The sequence below is a fragment of the Tympanuchus pallidicinctus genome, unplaced genomic scaffold, assembly GCF_026119805.1.
Source record: "Tympanuchus pallidicinctus isolate F22 unplaced genomic scaffold, pur_lepc_1.0 scaffold21, whole genome shotgun sequence".
In the NCBI taxonomy this organism is placed as follows: Eukaryota; Metazoa; Chordata; class Aves; order Galliformes; family Phasianidae; genus Tympanuchus; species Tympanuchus pallidicinctus.
The window spans coordinates 6,890,247-6,914,422 of record NW_026294733.1 but is presented as its reverse complement, the minus strand read 5'-3'; the positions used below and the strand labels follow the sequence as shown (position 1 = coordinate 6,914,422).

The window sequence follows — 24,176 nt, the reverse complement described above, 5'->3', positions numbered from 1 at the left end:
TAGCTGTGCAAGACACCCTGCTCTGTACCACATTTCTCTTCCCTTCTGCATGGATCTGCAATGGAGGTATATCGTTTCAGAACAATGTTGTATGTGACATAATGTGTAGAACAAGTAATAATAATGTGGTGGGATGACAGGTTCACCTGACGTAAGCAGTTCCAATCAAGCCTTAACTGTGAAGGAGTGCGAGCAAGAGAGACAAGCATTTATGACAGAACCATCAATTCTGAGTAGTATCAGAAAAAGAATAACTGCAATTCTTCTCTTACAGTAACTTAATTTCTCTTACCACTAATGGCCCTTTGTTGTTACTCCAGGAATAGTGCTATTAAGCTAGTATCCAGGTTCAAGATTTACAATTTGATTTTTTAAGTTGATCTGTTGTTTTGGGGATTTGGAGTTCTGGCAAGTTCAGCCAGATATGGGAATTAAGGTTATTTCTGAGACTTTATTCTGTTCCCATACGCATTTATTTCACATCTTTTTACAGAACACATTACTTCCTGCTGCTCATTAGCCACACACCTGATCTCAGTACTTCACCTTACAGGAAAATTAAATGATCCAGATTCTCTCTTTTAACATCAAGTGTGTACAAAGCAGTGCCCAAGTAAACAGAGAGAAGGTTAACAGAGTGGACTGATAAGGATAGGACAGAGGGAAGAGGGTGAGAGGACATGCCATAAAATCATTGTAAGCTCTTATTCCTGACCACGATCCTTTCTTCAATTTAATCTGGTCATTTCTCCTGCCTGCACTCCGAAGTCCAGATGCAATTTTTTTCTGAGTTCTTCACTCCAAACACATAGAACTCACAGCCTCTTGCATGACAGTACCAGCTTTTCTCCTACCCTTCTCTTGACTCTTCTAATGTTCCCATACAAAGTTGGACACTTCCTGTCCAGCTAGTCTAATAGCTTCTTATTGCCACAAACTGTTCCAGTTCAGTTCCTCAACCATTTAAAAAGATAGTGGAATCCTGTCTTCAATGTGCAAATAAGGACATTTACTTTTTAAGAACTGACCACTGTTCACTTCATAAGTGCAGAAAACATTTCTTGCATCAGCATGGCTTCCAACTGCTTTGTACCCTTTGAAAAAGATTACTCATCTCCTTACACATTATTGCACACCTTGAGAAACAAAACAAAGAAGATGGAATTGTCTGCAGAGGAAAGACCATTATTGCACAACACTTTGCTGATCAAGATCCTAAAGTCCAAGAACGCATACGTGCTATACAGGATGTAATTAAACACAGTAAGCAACACATGCTATAGTTCTCTGAAATCTATGTGTAAATGCCTGTATGCACTCAACAGCTCTCTCTCTCTTCCTCATCAGGAAAAGGACAGACTTGGAGCAATCACTGAAATGTTTTAGTCTAGCTTCAGGTTTGAAGTGACAGCAGCATTAGAAAACAAAAACCTGCTGTACTCTCATCTCTCCATATATTCAGTTTTAAATCCCTAATACAGATTCCACCATATCCTTCCCATTCTGAGCAATATCAGAAAACTGTCCATCAGCCGCCGTTCACTTTGACTCAGAGAAACATAACTGAAAGAGGGTTGTTCTGAGTTTTGTATTTTAGACAATACATCGAAAACTAAGAAGAAAAAAACTGTGATGCCAGTGAAAGTGCAGTTCGTAAAGCCAGAGTGGCACCAAGTGGTGAATGGATGAACTTGGATATTGTAAGTCTGAAAAAATATTTTAACAAGCCACATTTGCCATAGTATGAGCTAAAAACAAAATGGCTTGGCAGCTTACTTCTACTGTGGAGTGTAGATTTATTAGAAATCCAACTTCACACACTAACAAGGGGAAGATCTTTTCATAAAATTCTCTTAAGTGACTGAAGTTGAGAATTACTAAGTTGACAAAAAGCATATGAATGTCAATAGCAAGTAGAAAGTGATAACATAAATCTTAATTGTCATCATTAAAAGGCAGTCAGAATCTTTATCATATCATTTCACTTGAACTTTTACAGCTATTCAATCCTCCCCCTTTCAGCTATTACATATTTTTCTAACTTCCTGAAGAAAGCACCTTTATATTTATTTGCCTTCCTTCAATGACTTGAGATGTGTGTGCCTCTCCCCACCTCCAATTCTTAAAATGTGTTGAACATCGATGCTTCTCTTAGCAGCACAGAGAAAAAAGAAGAAAAAAAAAAAACCACAAGAAAAAAAACCTGTACCTTCAAAGATCATATCAGGAACAGGATTTTCCCCTGTGATTAGTTGTAATAACCATACACTTCATCCCAATTGTTCTCCCCACAATATAGCAGGCTTCTAATCAAACCTGGAGAAACAGAAGAGGAAGGCAGATGTATATTTCTGTGAATGACTGTAGAAAATAAACAAAAAAAACAACCAAAAAAAAAAAAAAAAACACAAAGAAAACGTACACCTGCTGCACATTTCTGTACTGTGATTCTCAATTTAAACAAAAAAACACTTCACCTGTATCAAGGACATGAGTTCTTCAATTCTAGAGAAAATTAGATTGTTTTCATTGCACATTCACACTGGCTGACATCAAATATTATCCAGGCAGCTGACCTAAGTCCTCACTAAAAACATGCACAGTATTTTGTGTTAAACGTTTTTTGGTTACTTTGACACAGACTTTCAAATAATAAGAATTTACCTTTCATCCAATTTAACTGATATGTTGTGAGTAGTAAAGTGATGGTTCTAGGAACAGTGGCTAAAACAAATTCTGACTAAACAGCCTTACACATGCAAAAAATTAGGGTGATTAACACACAATCACTTCCTTAAGAGACAAGAAGCACATGCCTTTGCAGGTTCTTGCAATCAGAAAGCCACAGTCAGTTACTTACTTCACTAAAGATTTCAACATTTACTGACAAAAGTTCTGGAGAAACAATGAATTGAAAAAAATAGAGCCTCATTAAATGCCTCATCATGCACAAAGCCTCATCATGCACAAAGCATCACAGTAATGATAGGCAAGCTTATGTGTGGCATGTCAGTAGTGTAAAGACGACAGCCCAAAACAGCAGCTGGGGATGGACATCCATAAAGTAATTTGAAAAACAGCAAAGGCTCAGAGGTTCAAGAAGCCAAAGAAGTCCCTTGTAACTTCTGACCTCTTCTGGCTGTGTGGTCTGTTTGGAAAGCCCCATCTTCACATATAGAGTCAGACAATGCAAAATCTGGACTATGAAGATCTTTATAAACACACAACAACTAAGTATCTAAGGATTTTTTTTTTTTTTCCAGTTGAAAATCAAGTTCAGTTGGTTACATCCTGTGTATGGGTGTCCTGACAGCAAATAAATGCTTTTTCCTTAAGCTCTACATTCTTTTCTGCTTTTAACAGATGGCAGCAAAGTTGATCTACAAATTAACAGCAACTCATTTCTGATTCCAAAACAAGTGAAATGATCTTTGTGTCATTACCCACTGAGAGTTAATTAATGGATATTTGCAAGCTGCTTGGAGATCCTCCAATCAATTGTGGACTTCCCCTCCCCCCGCCCCAAGCGCTATGCAATGCTAGCAGACTCTGTTTCACAAACTGTTACACAGTTAACTTTTCTAAAATTTCTCATATCTCACTTCACACTTAAACTCAAGCTAACTCACTCACACTTAAAGTCAAGCTAAGACTATTCTCATCTGTGGCACCCCTGCCTTCACTGAATAGTTTTCTGTGTCCGAACTTGAGGATAACTAAAAAGTAGCAAAGGAAGTCTCTGGACAGCTATACTGAGGCAAATTGCTTAATCACTTCTGTCTCCTTCAATTCCAATCAACTGCCCTATTTCACTACCAAAAGAGTGTTTTATACTTAGGTTCTAAGAGATTTGGACATAATTTATCAGCTACAGGTAGTGCATTTGTACCCGAAACAGGCTCCATGTACCCGAAACAGGAGCCATGCTATCTACTAATTGTTACACAAATTTGAAAACTAAGAAAGCAGAGGGTTGGGCTGTCTGCTAAGACACAAATGCTGCAGATATTCTTATTTTGGTTACTAGAAGAAACGTGGGGAAAAAAAACACAAAAATATCTTAGTGCTCAATTAGATTAGCATACTGCCATTCTAGAAACCATAGAAAGGCAGTGTTGTTAATATCTTCTGATTAAGATTTCTTGACAAATGAGCTTTAATTTTTTTTAATTACGTCAAAGTGCTGGCATCTGGACTGCTTAGTGGACAATACTTGCTTGTTTTAAAGACCTGAAGCCAAGTTCATCCTTTAGTACTAAGGAACAAAAATTTACTTTAAGTAACTCTGAGAAATCAGCAGCATTTTGAACCACAGCTGAAAGCATTTACTTCATTATCATGGAGACTGGCCTATACTCCATAGTTAGCAGTGTTGACTCCCTCAAGTCACCACATTGTTGGCTATCTGCAATGAATTTACATTTTACATTTCCCTGCAAAGATCAGAGCACACGTTGAAATGCCACCCTAGAGGAACTGACAACTGTATTGCATCACACACATTTATATTTCTAGTTCTTCATTACAAACATGTGTTATACATACCACATCTTTTACATTTTCTTTAGTTATTAATTGGTGTACAAATAAAAGATTCTGAGCTAATATTCATTTCACACTGAGATAAAAGACAGCGCCAAGATCACAGTATACTTGAGCAGAAGGGCTCATTTTAGTTACTGCTGTCATAAATGACCACGTTCAGTTTTATTTAATTTGCTTTCAGAGAGCTTTGCAACTGGCTGAAAATCCAAAAGGCCACTAATTATCCTTCTTGAAAGAAAAGAATTACAAGGAGTTTCACATAAAAGTCCTTTTACTTCCCCTAGTACTGTCTAATCACTCAGTACTTGTCTGCAAATGGATTTGGTCTTACACATAGTAATAATAATGACAGATGTTTTTCTGTCAGTCAAACTTAACGTTCAAATTTCAGTTGATTATTATGAGTAATCTACAATTTCCTCCATAATTAAGGCTGCAACTTTGTTCCCATTAAAAGTTCAATTTTGACCTCCCACTCGCATCTATTAATGAAGGAGAACTTAAGTGCTACGTGAGAACTGTTGCAGAAAAAGAATTTTCCTTCCAGTTCAGAGTAAATGGAAGGAGGAAATTCTAATTTACAGCAATGCATCATAGACATTGCCACCTGTCAGTTACGTGTCACTTTATTGAAAAGAAGAAGAAGAAGAAAAAAACATAACTTTACTGGACTCAAAGAATGTCCTCACACACAGAACTGAGATGAGACAATAAAATGCTGATTATAAATGCAATTGACAGCTCCTTTCCTAACTTCAGAATGCACTACGGGCTCTGAAGCAATAGGCAACAAACAAGCACTACAGCTGTTTTCTCCACACTATTGCCTCATTAAAACCAACAGGCGCTCACTCAGGGACAAAAATCCAAACACCCGTAGTATGGAGAAACAACAAAAAGCAGAAAGTTTTCCTTTATTTGGATGAGCAGCATACGGTTCAAGGACGAGTCCTTTGTGATATTCCAATATTAGAGGCCCGCAATGCATTTCTAAAAATTCCTTTTATCTCCACTTTTGGAGACAAAGAAAAAAGAAAACAATAAAACACAGATTAATGGATTTATCTACTCAAAATCTAATGCACAGGACAACGTTTGCTACCCAGAGCTCAATTTTAAAAGTTATTAAGATTTTAATAGGCTCACTAGATCTGTATGTTGACTCTGACAACTTAATTTAGGCTCACTGGCAGTTTCAGAGATGCTGCATTAACTGTTGGAGCTGGCCAGTTTAAATAAACACCTTGCAGCAGAAGAGCCATGAGCCAAAATCAACTCTTCAGAAGTGCTGAGATTAAAGGATTTGAAAACAACTGCAAGATGTGAAGAGGCTATATTGAACTAGGTCCCGTAATGAATTTCTCAACCGACCTGTGTTTGTCATGCAGGACAGAAGGCATCAAGAAACTGCCTTTCTGAATTATGTAAAACAAACAACAGCCACAACCACCACTTTTTTTTTTTTTTTTTTTTTTTTTTTTTGTTACTTACTATAGGCAGGAAGATTTAAAAGCAGAACCCCAGTATCACAAAACTGAAGGAGTTGGAAGGGACTACTAGATATCGAGTCCAACTCCCCTGCCAAAGCAGGCTCCCTAAGCCAGGTTGCAAAGGTAGGCATACAGGTGGGTTTTGAACTTCTCCAGAGAAGTAGACTTCATAACCTCCTTGAGCAGCCTGTTCCAGTACTGTGTCACTCTTACTGTGAAGAAATTCTTGCACACATTTGTGCAGAACTTCCTATGCTTCAATTTGTGGCTGTTTCCCCCTGTTCTGTCCCACAGACTGCTGGAAAGTCTGGCCATGCTCTCTCTGCCTTATGCATCCTAGATATTTATAAATATCTATCAGATCCCCTCTCAGTCTTCTTTTCTCAAGTCTGAACAGATCCAGGTCACCCAGCCTTCCCTCATAGGAGAGATGCTCCAGGCCCTTTTATCATCTTTGTGGCCCTCCGCTGGCCTCTCTCCAAGAGATCCCTGTCTTTTTTGTATTGGGGAGACCAGAACTGGACACAATACCCCAGACAAGGCCTGACCAGGGCAGAGCAGAGGGGTGGGATCACCTCCCTCGACCTGCTGGCCATGCTCTTAATGCACTCCAAGATAGTACTGGCTTTCTCGGCCACCAGGGCACACTGCTGGCTTACAGCCAATCTGTTGTCCACCAGGACTCTCTGCAGAGCTCCACTCAGGCAGGTAACCCCCCAGCTAATACTGATGCATGTAGTTATTCCTCCCCAAGTGCAAGTCTCTACGCGTGCTTTTGTTAAACCTCAGCTGGTTCCTCTCTGCCCAACCATCTTCAGGTCTCGCTGAATGGCAGCACAGCCTTCAGGTGTGTCAGCCATCCTTCCCAGCTTCATAACATCAGCCAACTTGCTGAGGGTGGACATTATCCCCTCATGAATGTCACTGATGAAGATGGTGAACAAGACTGGACACAGCACCAACCCCTGAGGAACACAGCACGGGCCTTGAGACCTGTATTTAGGAAGGAAGACTCAAAATTTTGAATCACTGAAATCTCTCCCATTCAACTTCCTTCCCCCTCCCAAATGAAGGACAAAGAAAAGGAAGCATTAATTTTTTCCTATAATTTAACTGTCTGAAATATTTCTACATCATCTAGAACAAGAAGAGGACAAAAGTGAAATAAAATCTTGGTACCAACATTTCAATAGCAGCATACTGAATTTCCTGTACTTTCTCACTGGGAGTTGTTTTCTCCTCTTAGTAGCAAAAACACACCAGATTACGGATCTGAAAAATTAAAAAACCACCATAACACTTATCCACTAAATCCATTTTTTCACTAGCCACAATTTTGGAACGACAGAAAATGAAACAACCAAAATTTGGATCTTATTTTTATAAGTTCTGTGTACCAAACCCAGACAGAACAGTTCCTATTCTAATAACACAAAGTTTAGTAGGATTTTTAGGAAATGCTAACCCAACCCAATCATTTCTGCCTAAACAAAATCCATTCAGATGCATTCCAGAGAAAGCTAAGACCATCAATGCAGGTCATACTGCCAGCAACCTGGGGCATCCTCTGTCACCCTTTATTCTGCATATTAATAGCTGAGGGTGATTTGAGAGAAATTTGTTTTCAACAGTGAGAGACATCAAACCCATTTCACAATGATTCATGCTGTGAACTTGTAGGTCATTTGAAATAACTCAAGAAAGTTCTTTTTACCTTGAGCACTTAGGTCTAACCTTGTACTTGAACATTCTTAGTGTTTATGAGTCACTACCAACACCTTAATTTACATTCTGCTGCTAATACTTCCCCACTTGCTCCTGTTAGTTGTTATCACTGAGTTCACATCTCTTCTACTGGTGTAAGGGTGTTTGGTTCAAGTAATTTCCAATTGACATTCTTTTACTGATGAAGTGAAAGAAACAGGATTTCCATTTTTGCTTTAGTTATTGACATGACTTGTCAAGAGAAAAATATATATGCATCCATATGATACATCAAAACCTAAAAGCATAACCCAAGGCTAAGAGAGGAAGATGATATACACAGTTAGATGCACAGTTGTCTTATTCCAGTATTTTCATTTGATCGCATACCAACAGTACACCAGTGAGAATAGAAAACATCTCAAAGGCAACAGTACAGACATGATCTTCATGAACTCTAATAAAACTTGATCTAAAGTGTACAATTACTACTCCTTCTAAAGCCCCACTTTATCCTTTAAATATGTTCTCTGCTAACTCTGGAAGATTTGTCCAGTGTTTTTCTGACTCCCACTAAGCTTCCGGCCTCAGAAAAATCTTGCTGCTCATTGCTTCTGTAGCAATGCTCTTTTCCCTCCCTCAGCCAGATGATTGTGCTATATATTATTATTATTAAATCTTTAATTTGAAGGGCAGCATGAAAGCCATCACTATATACTACCAGTGCTGCCTCAGGGCCTCTGATTTCATACTTTGCTTCCTTACTATTGGTTTGCATAGGGTTTTCTAGGCAACATTTGACTCAATGAAGATACGCCACTGACGCATTATTCTTTAAGGAAAATGGGCTGATGACAGTCACATCACAATGGGGGCAGGGCTGAGGGTGTCCTCCAAGAGCAGAATCCCTATGTACATTCCTGCAGCATGCAGGAGGTGCCAGTCCCACTATAACAGACTAGGGATTGGCAATATCCCCTACCCCTGTGAAACTCCACTGACACTGGCGACTCACAGAGACAAAAGAAATACAAGTTCTGAATAAACTCAAGGACAACAAGGTAGCAGGCATTGAAAATGAGGTGATATACCCACAAGTTCATCATGAACCAGATTCACATTTAACTAGTTTTAAGTGACCAAACTTAACATACGAAAAGGTATAAAAGCAGCAATCACTTGCCCCCAGCATACAACTTAGGTCAGTTGGCCAGCAGCCCACAGTCAGCAGGATGCTCTGTTGCCCAGTAGAAGCAGAGCAGCTGCTTACTCTGACCTGGCTGCAGCACCCAGAGGGTATCTGGGAAAAACCTTCACAGCAGGATAGACACACAGCTTCATTATCGGCAGAAAGGCCCCCCAGAACTACTTGGTTGCCACTACTTACTTAGGTGCAGTCAAGAACTACAATTTATTTTTTCATTTTAACTTTTTCATTCCTTTCTTTTCTCCTTCCTGCTTTTACCTGATGTATGTCTCCTGTGAGGGATCACTTGATTAGTCCTGGAATCCAAAAGAAACCCCGAACATCCCTCTGCCAGTGTGTCACAACTTGAACATCTATATTCCATATGGCAAAGCTAAGATGAACGCCTGCCTTATCTTCCTGCTTCCCCAGTCCCCATTACTGAGGTTCCTGTCATCTCTAAAAGTTTATCATGCATACACTGGAATGTGAATTCTTCTCATTTAATCCACAATCCCACAGGTGAATTTTGCTCACAGCAGCCTAAACTAAAGATAGACACACTCACTTAAGCTTACCTGATTTTTCTCAACAGCTGTTGCTTGACAAGAAGTCTATTATCAGTGTGTGTCAGCAGTTGGCAGAGCCATGATTCAAGCACTCTGCACCTGCACCATGCCCCTCCTCTAAATAAGACCTTCCAGTTAAGTGACCCATCAGTGGGGCTGCTGTATTTATCACAGAGGAAAGAGGGATGGAAAGATTAGTGTCTCAACAGCAGCCGCCCAGAACTAAACATTCATCCTGTGATATCAAGTAGAAGGACACGCCATTTTCTTAAGTTCCACAATGAAAATAGAAGAAGATTGAAATTAAGTGCTAGCTTATTCAGAAGCAGAGAGAGTCAGCTCCATCTTCCTTATCAGGCACATGAAAAACAAACTACACTAAAATCCAAAAACTTACTCCTACGTGAGATGTGATGCAGTCTCCCATGCAGCGCTTACGCAGCACTCCAAAGTTACCCAGAGTCTCTCCCTAAAATACAGCAATTTACATCTTCCACTTAATACTCCCCATCCTTCTAAACAGAAATCACCATCAAACTTGAGAGCTCTGTCAAGTCTCTCTGAACAGGGAACACTTCATTAACCTAATTGAATATCTCCATCTCCACACATTACAGCCCAACAGTTACTCTTCTCCTCTCAACACAGAGCCAAAGCTAAGTTCACCCTTCTTTCCTATCACCACAGCTGATCTGAATACACCACACTCATTGAACAGCACTGTAGTATTCAGTAATTCACTTTTTTCTCCTTAAGCATTGTGTCATAGATAATACTATTAAGTCCCATGTGCTCCAACCAAAATCACACAGAAACTCAACAGTATTAACATACTACACGTACACACTCCTAAACTCCTAAGACAGGGGAAGGGCAGTAAGCTACACCTCTAATGACGTTCATAGGAAAAGACAACAGACAAGCAAGCACTCCTGGTACTAACAGAACTTTTGTTTTTTGGTTGTTGTCATTGTTGTTTTTTTTTACCAAATCAATATGAAACCAATTAACAAAACTGCCATCTTATGAATACAAGATACCAAGTTCTCTCAACATGTATTTGAAGTTGGTACCACTTGAAACAGAAGCCTGGATAACAGCTCGTTTAAGAACTGTGTGTCATGTGCACACTGATCTTTAAGATCTTTGCATAAATCAGCAGTAAAGGATGAAAACAATCTATCTTATCATCATCTGTGTGGAGCTTCCCGACTGAGAAAATGACGCGTGTTAGGCACCAGATGCACGTGAAGCCATAGCAGGGCGATGTTCAGTGCAGAGCATCACAACATCCCAGTACACCAATAGCTCCAGAAAGGCAGAAGAACTTCACTGCAGCAGCAAGTCGTTGCCATTGATGCACTGTGAGCAGGCAGTAAGCCTGAGGTAACACTGCTGCTCTAGAATTCAGTTTGTGAGTTGGTGTGTAAGAAATTACCATCAAATGAAGCTCAGAACAAATCATCACTACAAAACTGACATTTTTGCATAGCTGACTACTCTGCAACCATCACAATACCTCTTATGAAACGCTTTGCTTTATCAACCTAATTAGTAATCTGTATCATTATCACAAAGATGAAAGGAATGTAAACCATTAGATGTATTACATTCACATAACACATACATACAGATCTACTTATAAGCCCCATACAAATTACCCATCACAATTGAAGTTATTCGCTGTTAGAAGCTCTTATATACATCTATTTGCATGAGTGTACGCATGCATCAGGCTAATTATTTTCCTTTTCTCCTTTTAAAAAAAGAATAGGCATACTGCTGCTAGTGGGCAAATCCTGATAATGTATTTTTTCACATTTAGTTGCAATTTTGATGAAAACTACAGGTGGAGATAGATTATAGTGGGAACATCTAATTGAAATTCATCTCCATTTTGCTTCAGATTGAAGACATGCTGCTTGAGCTCTGAAACATATTCAATTTCATTCAAATTGTATGCAGATTTTTAGAATTTTAGAATAAAAAAAAGTTTGAGAGTCCTGAAGACTGGAGTTCACAGACTACTATCAATGCTTCACTGTATTTTAGGTGTCTGTGTTCTCTTCATTAGTTTCCACTACTCCTAGCCTTCCAGTGCTGTGAAGCCTTCTTACCAAGGCAGGCACGAGGAATACAAATCCCACAGAGATCTGTCCTTTTGATAGGAGTTTGACAGCTTTCACTGACATGTCAAGTCACTCTAAGTCCTTGTGGATTCACTGGGGCATTAGCTGCTCAGTATGTTCTCCTCAACACATTCCTATCAAAAAACAGACAACCTATCTGTCTTTCACCATTCAAAAGCTGTTTTGAGACTCAAAGTTGCCACACTCCCTACCTCCTTCCCTACTTGGGTATTTTGCAATTGACAAGACTGAAGGCTGTCAGTTATATAAAACTGGAGGGGGAGAGAAAAGTAGCAAACAACAGAATGCTTCCTCATCGCCCGTTGGATACAACTCAGAAATCCACTGTGTCATCCAATTAAAAGTCACAGCAAATTCTATTTTAACGTTTATCTAATACCAAGCAAGGCGTTTGAAGAACTTTTTGTTGCAAACAGTAGCTAACAGAGCTTTCCTCTTCCTGTTACTCATTGATATAATCCCATTTTCAGTTAAATCATAGAATCATAGGTGTTGTAAGGGACCTTTGGAAATTATCTAGTCCAATTCCCATGGCTAATGCAGGAACACAAACTCAGTTAAGAGTCCATCACACAAATGAATTAATCTAATTCATGATAGTAAATGCTACTCTGTGTTTATGGTGTTGTCTTGAGGCACACTAGACAACAGGAATATACCAGCCACATGTACCTAGCATACATCAGTCCTGAATATTAAGGCCCTCCCTCATGTTCAGGGCCACAATACTCATGTCAAGGAGCAGAACTAGGGGAGTTAAAGGTGCTGACAAGAGTACGATTATCTGGTATTAGCGCTTATTCCTGCCCAATGCTTTCCTGGTAATTAATTCCTTTTTCTAAATTCTGTATCAGATTTTAGCTCAGAATTGAATCCAAACTATTAAAAAATGTTATAGAAAAAAATCTTGAAACAAATATTAAGCGAAGAAGTGATTAATACAAGAAAGCTAAATATTAATGAATCAAGCTAGTTCTGAGAATGGACTCTGAATTCAAACTCAGCATTTGAACATTTCTGCTCAAACATTTGTTACTGTGTTCACTTTTGATGTTCACTCACAGGGAGCAAGGATGTACAAGTGCTACTTTCAAAAAAAAGCAACAGGTGATAAAAAAAGTATTTAGTGCTGTGGGAGAAGACAGTGACGATCCTGTTCTGTATTGCTGTTATCTTCAAAACATGAGGGAATTTCCATTTTGCTGTTTATTTTCTCTTAATGAAGTACTACAATACAAAAATAAATTCTGGTTTGTTCCTCCTCATTTAGAGGAAGAATAATGTACTAAAACTGAAGCACTGTTTCCAATTAATTTTCCCATACTATCTCTCATGAGGAAAAGATTGGTAAAGTGAAATGAAAAAGATTTGAAGAAAAAACTCACCTGCACTCAATTCTACCACACCAAGTTTAGTCTACAGCAAAGTTCTGAAAGGCAGATGCTGCAACAAACTCATAGAAACCTTTCACCCAAAAATGCAGGGGAGATGCATCTCAGTTCCAAAGAAAAACATCAGACCATGTCCCTGTCTCACTTTTCATATGGAAACCTCCACCTTTAACCACAGCTTAAAAACTGTAACAAGAGTAGGTCAAGCCAACTGCTATGGCCTGCTGGTACCTGAATCCAAGAACTTGAGAAAGGCACTTATTGGTGGCTGTCAGATTTTTTTTCCCAGAAAAATTCCAAAGAACAAGAAATCAACTTCTTTCAGTGAAACCTGAATTGCAAATTATTATTTTAACACAGCTTCAGGATGATGTTATTTTACATGATATCCATGACAGCCATCCACCATCTTCTGGTGTGGTACCTTGAGCCATTCTCCACCTTTTTGAATAACAAGCATTAAACACAGTTACTGTATGAGGAAAAGAGAAAAACTTCAGGAAATGTAAATTCCTGATAACAGTGAGACACCAAAAACAGGCACTAGCAAGATACACCTCAAAGATAACAGTAGCAGGTTGTTCAATGTATATATAGATGAGTTATTGACATTGGGAAATCATTTGTACAAGAATCAATGCAAATCTATCCTCTCTTGAAAGTGTAAGCAGTCAGAAAACACACTAAACTGACCATCTGTTCCTCTCTGATAACATGTAATTAAGTAATTTATTTATTCAGCACTTAAACCTTCTCCCTTCTCCTCATATTAGTCAAGGATGATTATGCTAAATCCAGATGTAGTTAACATATTGTACACTCAAGTGAGCAATGTCCTTACAGGCACGTGACTTGCCTTCTGGCTATCCACCTTCAATATCTCAGCAGCTTTGCCTTCAAGACCCTGCTTGCTATCCTATTCTGTTCTCACAAGCTAGAATCATGGTATTTGGTTTGGTAATTAACTGAAAAATGCAAGGAAGTAACCACAGACCTCAGCTTCTGTATGCATCTGGATAGAATTTCTTCCTTCCTACAGGATACAGGACTGCTTACAGCTTCAAGTTAAACCAGAGTATGTCACCCAAACACTTTCCCTCTGTATAAAAACTTGTTATTGTGGCTACTGCCACAGACAATCTCTTGAGAATTTCCTGGGCTTCTGGAGACTTACTGGCATAGCAGGAGGGCAAGGACTGCCAAGGACAGTCTCTTCTGGTGAAGTCTATGTCCCCCTCTCTGCAGTTTGGGATGGTTTAGAATTGATGTAGAATTCCCCAATCTAATGCTCAGGTGATATAGCGACCTGTCACACTGGTGCAGCTGAAAAACAGATGGCACACTGCGAAAGAATTTCTGTTCTGTACAGTTTTATGTACTGAAAGTCAGAAAATAATTTTAAGAAGCACTGTGCACTTCTTCCTATTGGTCTCTCTGGTTCTCCCAGCCTTACAGTCCTATAATTCTGGACTAAGTTCCTCCTCTTCAGCTCCCCTGAGTATCCAGTTAAAAGTCTCCAAAGTTCATTACGCTGACACTTTTTCTTACATGCTAGTTCCTCTTCTTGCCTTACAGATCTTAAAGATTATTTTAAACCTCTGGATGAGGGCAGTTTTAAAACAAGCCACTGACTGATCAGTACAGAGTTTCACAAATGTATGTGTATATATATATATATATATATATATATACATATATATGTATGTATGTATGTATACGTACATATTTTAATCAAGAAGCTGCACCCAGAAGAGGTAATTAAACTTAAGGCAAGCTCCTGCAGTCCTGCATCATGAAGAAGTCCACTTGAAGCCATGGCACTATCCAAGAGAAAGCCTTTGAGCGTTCTCATGCTGCACATAGGCCTTGCCCTAGAAGGTCTTCTCAAAGATAATAAATTTTTACTATGCTCACTTCAGGTGCAGATTCTAAAAGCCAGTTAGAGAATGCACCCAGGCCTTCAGAGGACTAATTTCTTTACTGTAAAGGTAGACGTGATGTTGAAACACAATGGAAAGTGCAACAATGAAAGCAGAGCAGCAAGGCACCAGGCAGCAGTGAGTGAGGATTCACTCAAACACAACAGCAGCAGGAACAAAAATAAAGGGAAGAAGCTGCTTACCTTCAGAAGGCCTCAGGTACAAAGATCTTCAGCAAAACACTCTTACCTCACTGCCAACCCTTAAATGAGGTCTGGAAAGGATCCGGGTCCAACCCTTCCAGTCATTCAGCTGCATTGCATACACCTGAGCTTCCCTGGCTTGGCCCTGCCTTCCCACCAGGTGTTCAATCAGTGGTCCAAGCCATGACTTGCATTTCCATTACAGATATAATGTTTTCTTTTACTAGCAGCAGCTTCTTACTTTTCCCAGGAAAAGAAGGCTAACTTAGATCTTCAGCTAACATCAGATTTTTGTTTTATAGGCTTGACTTATGACATTTCCACTGCCATTATTGGCATTTCTTTGAGATGTCAAAAAGCTCTTGATTCCCATATAGATTTATCTTTTTTTTTTTTCTATTTGCTTTTACTATTTATTAAAACATTACGGTTGGATTGAACTTTTCATCCCACTTGTAAACTGAGAAGAACAAGCTCCCATAAAGATTAGCAGCTTACCATCATTTGTCTAGCAGGCTCACAAGTCAAATTATTGCTCCGAAATATGAAGGTGCGAATCAAACCAATTCACTGGGGCCAATGTCCCAAAAAAACCTATTTGATTCTCCCAAAAAACAACTATTTGTTCTGAAAATGGCATATTTAAAGCAGGATATTTTGTTAGTTTGTGGCTGTTTATTTATTTTTTTAAATTATTTTACCCTTATGCTACCAACACGTTATTTCCATATTATACACACCAATGTGCTTTCCACATGGGATGGATCATCTGAAAATTAAAAATGAAGCAAAGGAACAAAATATATCTAATAGAAGTATATATTTCATTTTTCTCTCACTCTATTTTAGTGCTCTTTGTTGCATATTGGTGGTTGTTGTACTCCCCCTCATCAACTGACTTTAATAAAGAACATGACAGTCATTGAATCATAGAATGGCTTGGGTTGAAAAGGACCACAATGATAATCTAGTTTCAATCTCCCTAACATGGGCAGGGTTTCCAGCCACCAGACCAGGCTGTCCAGAGCCACATCCAGCCTGACCTTGAACATCTCCACAACCTCCTTGGGCAACCTTCTCCAGTGCTTCACCACCCTCTGAATGTAAAACTTCCACCTAATATCTAAACTAAACCTCCCCTGTCTCAGTTTAAAACAATTCCCCCTCATCCAATCACAATCCACTCTTGTAAACATCCGTTCCCCCTCCTGTTCACACTCCCTTGAAGTACTGGAAGGCCACAATGAGGTCTCCCCAGAGCCTTCTCTTCTCTAAGCTAAGACTACTACTAAGTTGAAATTGGTGTGCAGGTTGAGTCAAGGTCTCCAGCTCTATAATAAAATCTAGATTTCCACAACATTGCATTTTCCATTTAATTTTATGTTGATTTATAAGTCAGTCTCCCAGGTGCTATCTTTATATAGAAGAAATATTAACTCAGTGGAAGCAATAGTTAGCTTTTTATAAAAAAAAAAATGCATACTGTTCATACCATTATTGCTGAGGAAATTAGGTAACAACCCTTCTAATACCCCATGTGCAGGACACTGTAGCCAACTACTTAACTTGCAATAATAGAGTACTGACTAGGCACAGTGATATGTAAGACAGTGCTTCTACCAGATTAGACAAGTTCCCTGCTGTTAGAGACTATCTCTCCCATAATAAGTTTGTTGGACCTTAATAAAAACTTTTCGTAAGAAAAAACCTCCAAAACTCAGAAAGATCAAGCTTAGAATAAATTTAAATACGTCTCCTGTCCAGTGACAGCTCTATTTATAGGGTAATCTGGAGTGCTGTATGTTTACCACATATGGTAAACCACATACCACAAATATGGTGATTTCAACATACAGCGCTCTGAGGCACGCTACAGTTATATGCAGAAAGTATTGCTTAAACCCATATGTTTTCAAAGTCTTTTTCAATTGGTCTTGAACAGATACAACTATGCATATTTCACAGAAGTGTAAGAGGATATGCTGGGTAAACTTGCCTTTGCAAGCAAGAAGCAATATAAGAATTCTCAGACCCTGGACCACGGCTTTCTAAGCAGACCTCAACTCTTCTCCAAATTCTCAGTACACTTGTTTTACTCCCAGCATTACATAGGCAACAACATGCTGCTCAGGTAGGCAAAGTTAGTCATTTCCATGGGTCAAAGACGATCAGAAATAGTCCTAACACCCAAGTCTATCTGCGTCCTGAACCAGAATCCTGGAGACACACTTCCTCTCTTCCCATTCTCCTGTAGCAGTAACAAGGGCAAGGCCAACCCCTGAGGGTTCCTTCATCTTCTCAGAAGAAATGTGGCCATGTCCCATTTGCTCACATGGATGAGCACTACTTTTTTCTACACATTCCTGTCTCCCATGTCACCATACAAAAGATGACATAAAAGCACCCACAGAAGTTTTGATGACATAAAGCAGAAACAGCAATAGTGCCTATGCAAGGAATGCTGTCAAAATGCTAAAAAACAAGAAAAAATATATTTCAAAGGCAATGAACTTGAAGAAAAGGTTAAGGAAGTGCACTACTCATAAACATGGAAGCAGAACTTTTTAGAGATTAAAACAGAGGAAGAAGTATTGCAATAACAAAGGAGAAATAACACGCCAAGATATTGTTGTTATCCAGATAGGTAACTGGAGAAGAACCAAAATATTTCTCAAAAATTTAAAAGCATAGATTGCTTTTCCCACAATGCTAATGGTGGTTAAACATTTTGCAACGTGGGGAACACAGTTATCAGTAGGAAAAAGTGAATAACCAAATGTTAGCTCTCATGAGGCTTCAATATATCTCTATTTTCAGCAGAAACATTTGGTAGCAAAGGAATAGAAGCTTTTTTTTTTTTTTATTTAAAGAAAAAAGGAATACATGAAGTACAGATCACTTTGCAATTGTTTTTGTTTTTATCAAAAATAACATTTTTTACTGGAATGGGTTTTTTCCTCTCCAAAGTAGAAGTTAAAATTTTACCTTATTTTTTGAGCTTTTCTTTAACGACTTCAAAGCTTATCTGAAAGGCAAAATTAGGTCCCCTGTACAAGTACTGGTCTCCTTGGAAGTCCCACTGAATTGACAAATATAAATCAACACACAAGTTCTTATCATCATGAGTAAAGATCACAAAAATCCAGCTTTATGCACAAGACCATATTTCTGTTCTGTACCTACAGAAGAGTTTTACTGCATTTACCTATTTCCATACCAGCTCCTTTCATAGCTACAGATTTAAAAAGCACTTATATATTTATCTGTACCTTAGTGAAGACAGGCTAATTCTACACTGCAAAAACACTACAGATTTTTAAGGCGATTCAAAGGTGCTTTCAGAACAGAATCTTTGTTCCATTGGTGCTGTGGTTGCAAGACAAATTTCAATTTTCAAATATTGTAGAACAGCTTGTTTTGTCATCATCTAGAGGAATCTGCACGGGGAAAAAAAAAAAAAAGAAAAGAAAACACGGACAAAAATAAAATTACTTCAGTCAATTTGCTTTTGCATTCAGACAGCTGCAACCCAAACTCTTTAATTCCAGCTTAGCCAAGGGAGAATAGGATAAGTAAGCACCCCACCTGCTGTAAGGCAGCCCAGGCAAACACCCATGCATCATTCTCCTCAGATGATCCCAACACAGCTAAGGGCTTCTGAAAGAATATTTCTCTGATGCGTATGGATACTTCTGGTTTTAATGTACTCAAGTTTTAAAGGCCTCCCTTGCTCTAGCTTTAAAAACAGCAATACTTTGTGCTATTTGTTATTCAGAACTATGTCAGGAAAATTAAACTTGTACAGAAGGTTCATGATATATGAGTGCAGACATCAGAACCAGGCAGCCTTAGCCAGGAAATCATGAACTCACGGTCCATCACAACAGGATTTGGACTAGAGTTGGATAATATCATGGAATGGTTTGGTAAGAACTTTAAGATCATCTAGTTCCAAACCCCTGCCATAAGCAGGGACACTTCCCACTGGACGAGGTTGCTCACAGCCCTATCCAGCCTGGCCTTGAGTGCTCCAGAGTCAGAACATCCACAGCCTTTCTAGGCAACCTGATCCAAATATATATTTTGCCACTGTTTCCATCTTCAACTTCATATTCCTGCATAACTTACAGCAAAACACTCAAGCCTTCTTGACTCAACTACCCCATCTGTAAAATAGGAGCATTAGTACTCTCTCTCTCATGCTTTGAGGTGTTGTACAGCTTCTCATTAATATTGTTAAAGTGCTTTTCACTTCCTTTCTGCATGCATTAGCTCAGAAGAGCAAGAATATACTGCAAATGTAAGATTTTTTTAGTGAAGTTTTTAGAATGTGGCAAACAGAGCCATGTATATAAAAAAGTATAAATGCAAAATTAACATAAATTAAAAATAAAATTAGCATACACTAAAATACTGACACCTGCAGAACAGACAAATGTAGCATACAATAGCAACTCAGCAGCAGCAAGCTCTTCATCTGGGACACTGGTAGCCTACAGAAAAGAAACAATTCTGAAGTAAGTTAAAAGGGCCTTAAGGATCCTTTAAACTTCAGAAGCGAGAAATTTTTAAAAAAGCCTGTCAGTCTTCTCACATAGAAAAGTACAGCCCTCTATTCTCAATCTTCAACAAGAGCTCTGATGCAGTAATTCATTTGCTAGCACTGCTGTTGTTCCAAGTGAAGACAAGGACAAGTGGGACTTTGTGCAAACTGAACTAATCGGCAACACTTGATCAACTCAATTAGCTCAAATCAACCTAAGTGTTTCTCTGTCTGCTTAGAACATAACAAGGATGCAGTCGAACTATAATGGCAGCTTACACAGACAGCAACGCAGATTTGCTTTGCCTTTCCTCCAAAGCAGCCAGGGGCTGTCTGCTCAGGGATTTCCACAGCTATATCTGAAAAAGCTGTGCCCTGCTGAGGTGACCTTCATAAATTCTTGCTTATGTCAGCGAGAACTGGGAATATTTCTGAGGAAGATATTTGTACATAATTAGACAAAACAAGCAGGGACAGCATAATCAATACCCATGTTCACAGAAGAATTTCTGCACGAGATCAGAGCATGTGCATACCATGTATAGGTTTCAGCTATTTTAATGTAACAAGATAGGACTTCTTTGCAGGACAAGACAATCACAATCACACGACCTTCTTGAATCAGCCCTGAGATTCCAAGGTGTCTTGATATGAAGGAACTGAGAGGAAACAAAAGGAGCCTTCTTGCACACTTTGGTCTCCTTTCTCTTTTCTCCTGATAGTTTCCTGGAGACGTGGACAGATTGCTGCACTGAAAAGTACTGGTGATGTTATAGATGAGCCTCTCAAATCATTACTAAAACTAAGTAAATGGTTCACTTCACAGCTGGAGTCAAGTGGACTGACAACTGTTGTCTCAACCTTGGCTGAAGATAAACGAGGCCTCCTTACTCACTCAGGTCCTTGACCCAAATTCACAACATGGTGACCCTTCAAAAACCTGTGACAGAAGAATATCAAATGATGCTTTGTCCCTACTCAAACTACTCCCCAGAAACTCAAGTTGCAGCTTATCTGCCGAAACACTTTTTTCAATAGTAAACACAACTGCGTAGTCACTTTGTTCAAGTCAGTACATCCTCTTGCTTTCCCTTGTCTTTCCTCCATAGTTAAAACACATTTAATACAATTCCTTTTAGTCTCACTGAGTGCCTTAAGCTTTTCTCTTCCTATCAAGTAGCGCATCTGTCTTCCTGTCATCTTAAGTCTTAGAAAAATAGTCACTAGTTTCATTGTTACCAACTCAAATGCCTGTTTGAAATCGTAATTCTACTGCACTGTAGAAAGCTGAAGACTACAATGTTTCAAGTTCTGAGGACATTCAAATTCTACATAAAGAAGAAAAAACACTGTCAGTTTTCAAGAGCGAGGGACACACCAGGATAAAATTCATGCTAATCATACAAAAAAACTTACCTACTATTGATATATACATATATTTACATACATATATACACACATCAATAATAAATAATGGAAAATCCCACACCACCACGTGTATAAAATCACTTTTTTTTCCTGTAAATCTCCTGCAAATTATAGGTGTATATTTCAGCAGTACGTTTCATGAGGGTTTGAATTTAGTTTTTTCTTTTAATTAATATTTCCTTACACAGCTGCTGTGGCAGTTTGACCTCTGCAGCACTACAGCACTACCCACTTGTATAAAAGCACATTTCCCAATCCCTAAAGGCTGAATACAAGTCAATATTCTATATTAAAAGCACAAAGATGTTGACAGAATGTATCAAAGTGAGTTTGATGTTTACTTCTTTACATATACAGGTATTTCTAAAAGACAAGGACTTATAAGCTGACTTCCAATCACAAAGAATAATGCAGTAACTGAGCAGAACCAGCCTGTACTGGTTTTGGTTTATTTTCCTCACAGTAGCTCATATGGTGCTATTTTATGAATCTGTGATGATAAAGTGCTGTTGGCCCAGCAGCACTTTTAGTAACTTTAGTAACTGCTGAGTAACACCAAGGCCTCTCTATCTCACACCACCTGGCAGCAGAGGGCTGAGTGTGCACGGGAAGACCAGCATAGCTGACGCAGACTTACCAAAGAGACATCCCAGACCTCATGGCATCACGCCTAGCAGTGAAGGCTGTGGGAAAGGACAAGAAAGAGAGGGACATTTGGAGTTACAGCATTTGCTTTCCCAATTAACTATTCCATGTGTTGAAGCCCTATTTCTCTGGAAATGGCTAAACACCTGCCTGCTGATGGGAAGTAGTCAATGAATTCCTTAGATTGCTTGAACATGCAACTTTTACATTATCATTAAAATATTCTCATCTCAAGACAAGAGTGTTCTCACTTCCCTCCTCCCAGTCCAATTGGGGGAAGCAAGCACGTGGCTGTCAGCTGCCCACTGGGTTAAAGCCTAACCAAGCCTATCAGCACCACCAGCACTCTGCCCTCACCTCAGCCTTCTCATGAATGTCTCTTCTCAATATCCCTTCCAGCTACAACTGAGAGACCGACTGTGATGGAGGGGTATAAGAATGTCTGCATAGTTTGTATGCTGTCAGTGGATTCTGCTAGGAACTGAATAGTGTAAGGACAAATCTGAGGGAGTTTGTCATCATCCATCAAATTCTCAAAGAAGTGACTTAAAAGCACTAAAGTTCCCATTTATGCTAAAAAATATATCTAACAGCTTTTAATCAATAAATAATATCTTTAATTAATAATTATGGTCAGATTTTGTAATTGCAGCATTAGCATTTTTCTGACTTACTATCACAACAGTGAAAGCGTTCATCAACACAACAGAAAAATTAGACCACGTAAATTCAGAACTTACATTTTGGCACCACTTTTGAAAATAATCATTTTAGCTAAGCAGAAATCAAGTATAGCAAAGCAAGTTTGATCAAAAGACAAGTCTGGCATGCCACTCCAGTGTTTATTAACATTCAAGCCACATATTATCCTCTATCCTCTAGCCATTCAAGCAGAAACAAACAGACCTTAAAGGGATGGTATGAAATTAATTAGCTAATAATTATAAAACAATTTGAAGTTATAAAACCATGTTACAGAAATGTTAAGTGCTGTAATAATGTCTATGTAGAAGTTGAAGGTAAGCTTGCCAGAAACTCTATGAGATTCTGACTGCATGCGAAGTAATTACAGGCAAAGTTCAAGTTATTTTCTTGCTTAATACAACAATCCATGCTGCAGCCCATCAAACCATTGCTTCCAAAGGGTGAATACCAAGTGGAACTAACAGCTCTCAGTAATAGACCTGTTCTCCTGAGAACACAATACATATCACTACGTGGTAAAGAATAAAACAGAAACAAAGCAGATGGACTCAAGATGAGCACAAGGACTGGGCTGATGGCACTCTTTTATCTAAGAAAAGACTACAAGCATTACTAGAAAAGTTTTCTTTTTTAAAAGAGAATACCCAAAGGAAGAGTTTTAATCCAATCTTTTGTGTCAGCATGGTGCCCAACAACCTCACCTTACTGAGCAGTATTATGAACAGCATTAACTCAACTGCAGTGCCCCGAAACCTGCCCAGAGTGCTTTGGGAAGATTTTTCTACATGCATGCATGTAGAAAATCTATGCACACACACAATACACTAGAGCTTAAGGCCAGATTCAGGTCTCAGCTCCAGTAGGTTTATCTCAAGGAATGGCAGCTATTCCACAGATCTTTGCATCTATCAATAAATGAAACTGTCCTCAAATCCACAGGTGTCTAATTTAGATTTTGGCAGTCTTTGAAACAGTACATATCTCCAGTTTGATCCAGTACAACTATGTAACAGCATGAACAGTGCTGTAGAGTAACGCTTCTAGTTAACTTTGAGAAGTAAAAAGTATAACAATAGGGAAAAGAGACAAAAAAATGCTTCCTATCAGCAATAGTTTAAGTTTCTATATACCTTCAGAAGTATCCAGCAATATCAGAGTTATGGAATCCTATGACACTGTCCCCTTGTACACTACTATGTAACTACACAAACTACAACCCTAAGTACACAGCCTTATTACATGACTGTTCTCTGAATGTGATTCTGCAGATAAATACATCAGGTAGGTAAGACACTTCAGTCTTACAGGTGATAAGAACAGTTCTGAGAATCAAAGGAAGTGGCAGCAGAAAGACTCCTCTTGAACTCTCCTGCTTACAAAATTAAGTTGCAAAGCAGTCAAGCTGCAGTGACAAAACCCTCCCAAGTACAAGAGTAGTGCTGTTTCCATTGCAGTACAAGGATTATGTAGGTAAGTCTGATGCAGTAAAGACCACCAGAACAAGTGCTGGGCCAACATGAAAACATGTCCAGTAATGATCATAGCCTCTGCTTGTCTAGAGGAAAACACTCGTGTTCGTGGAGATTAGAACCAACACATCATAAAACACAGTCAGCATCTGCTACACTGACAGAACAGAGGATAACTGAACACTCTAACCCACAAGAGGCACAGAAGTGATGATATTACAATGTGAAT

General features: G+C 38.9%; 1 long non-coding RNA gene across 3 annotated transcripts in view; it reads right to left on the bottom strand.

Annotated features, from left to right (window-relative positions):
* The window catches only part of LOC128081593 (uncharacterized), a 70,579-nt gene that overhangs the window by 22,314 nt on the left and 24,089 nt on the right, over positions 1–24,176 (bottom strand). For 2 of the 3 annotated variants that reach the window (XR_008207280.1, XR_008207281.1), the window contains one exon: positions 2,210–2,316. This is a non-coding gene — a long non-coding RNA (uncharacterized LOC128081593). Of the gene's footprint in view, positions 1–2,209; positions 2,317–15,157; positions 15,244–24,176 lie in introns of those variants that run through there. The other variant, XR_008207282.1, reaches the window with a different exon arrangement.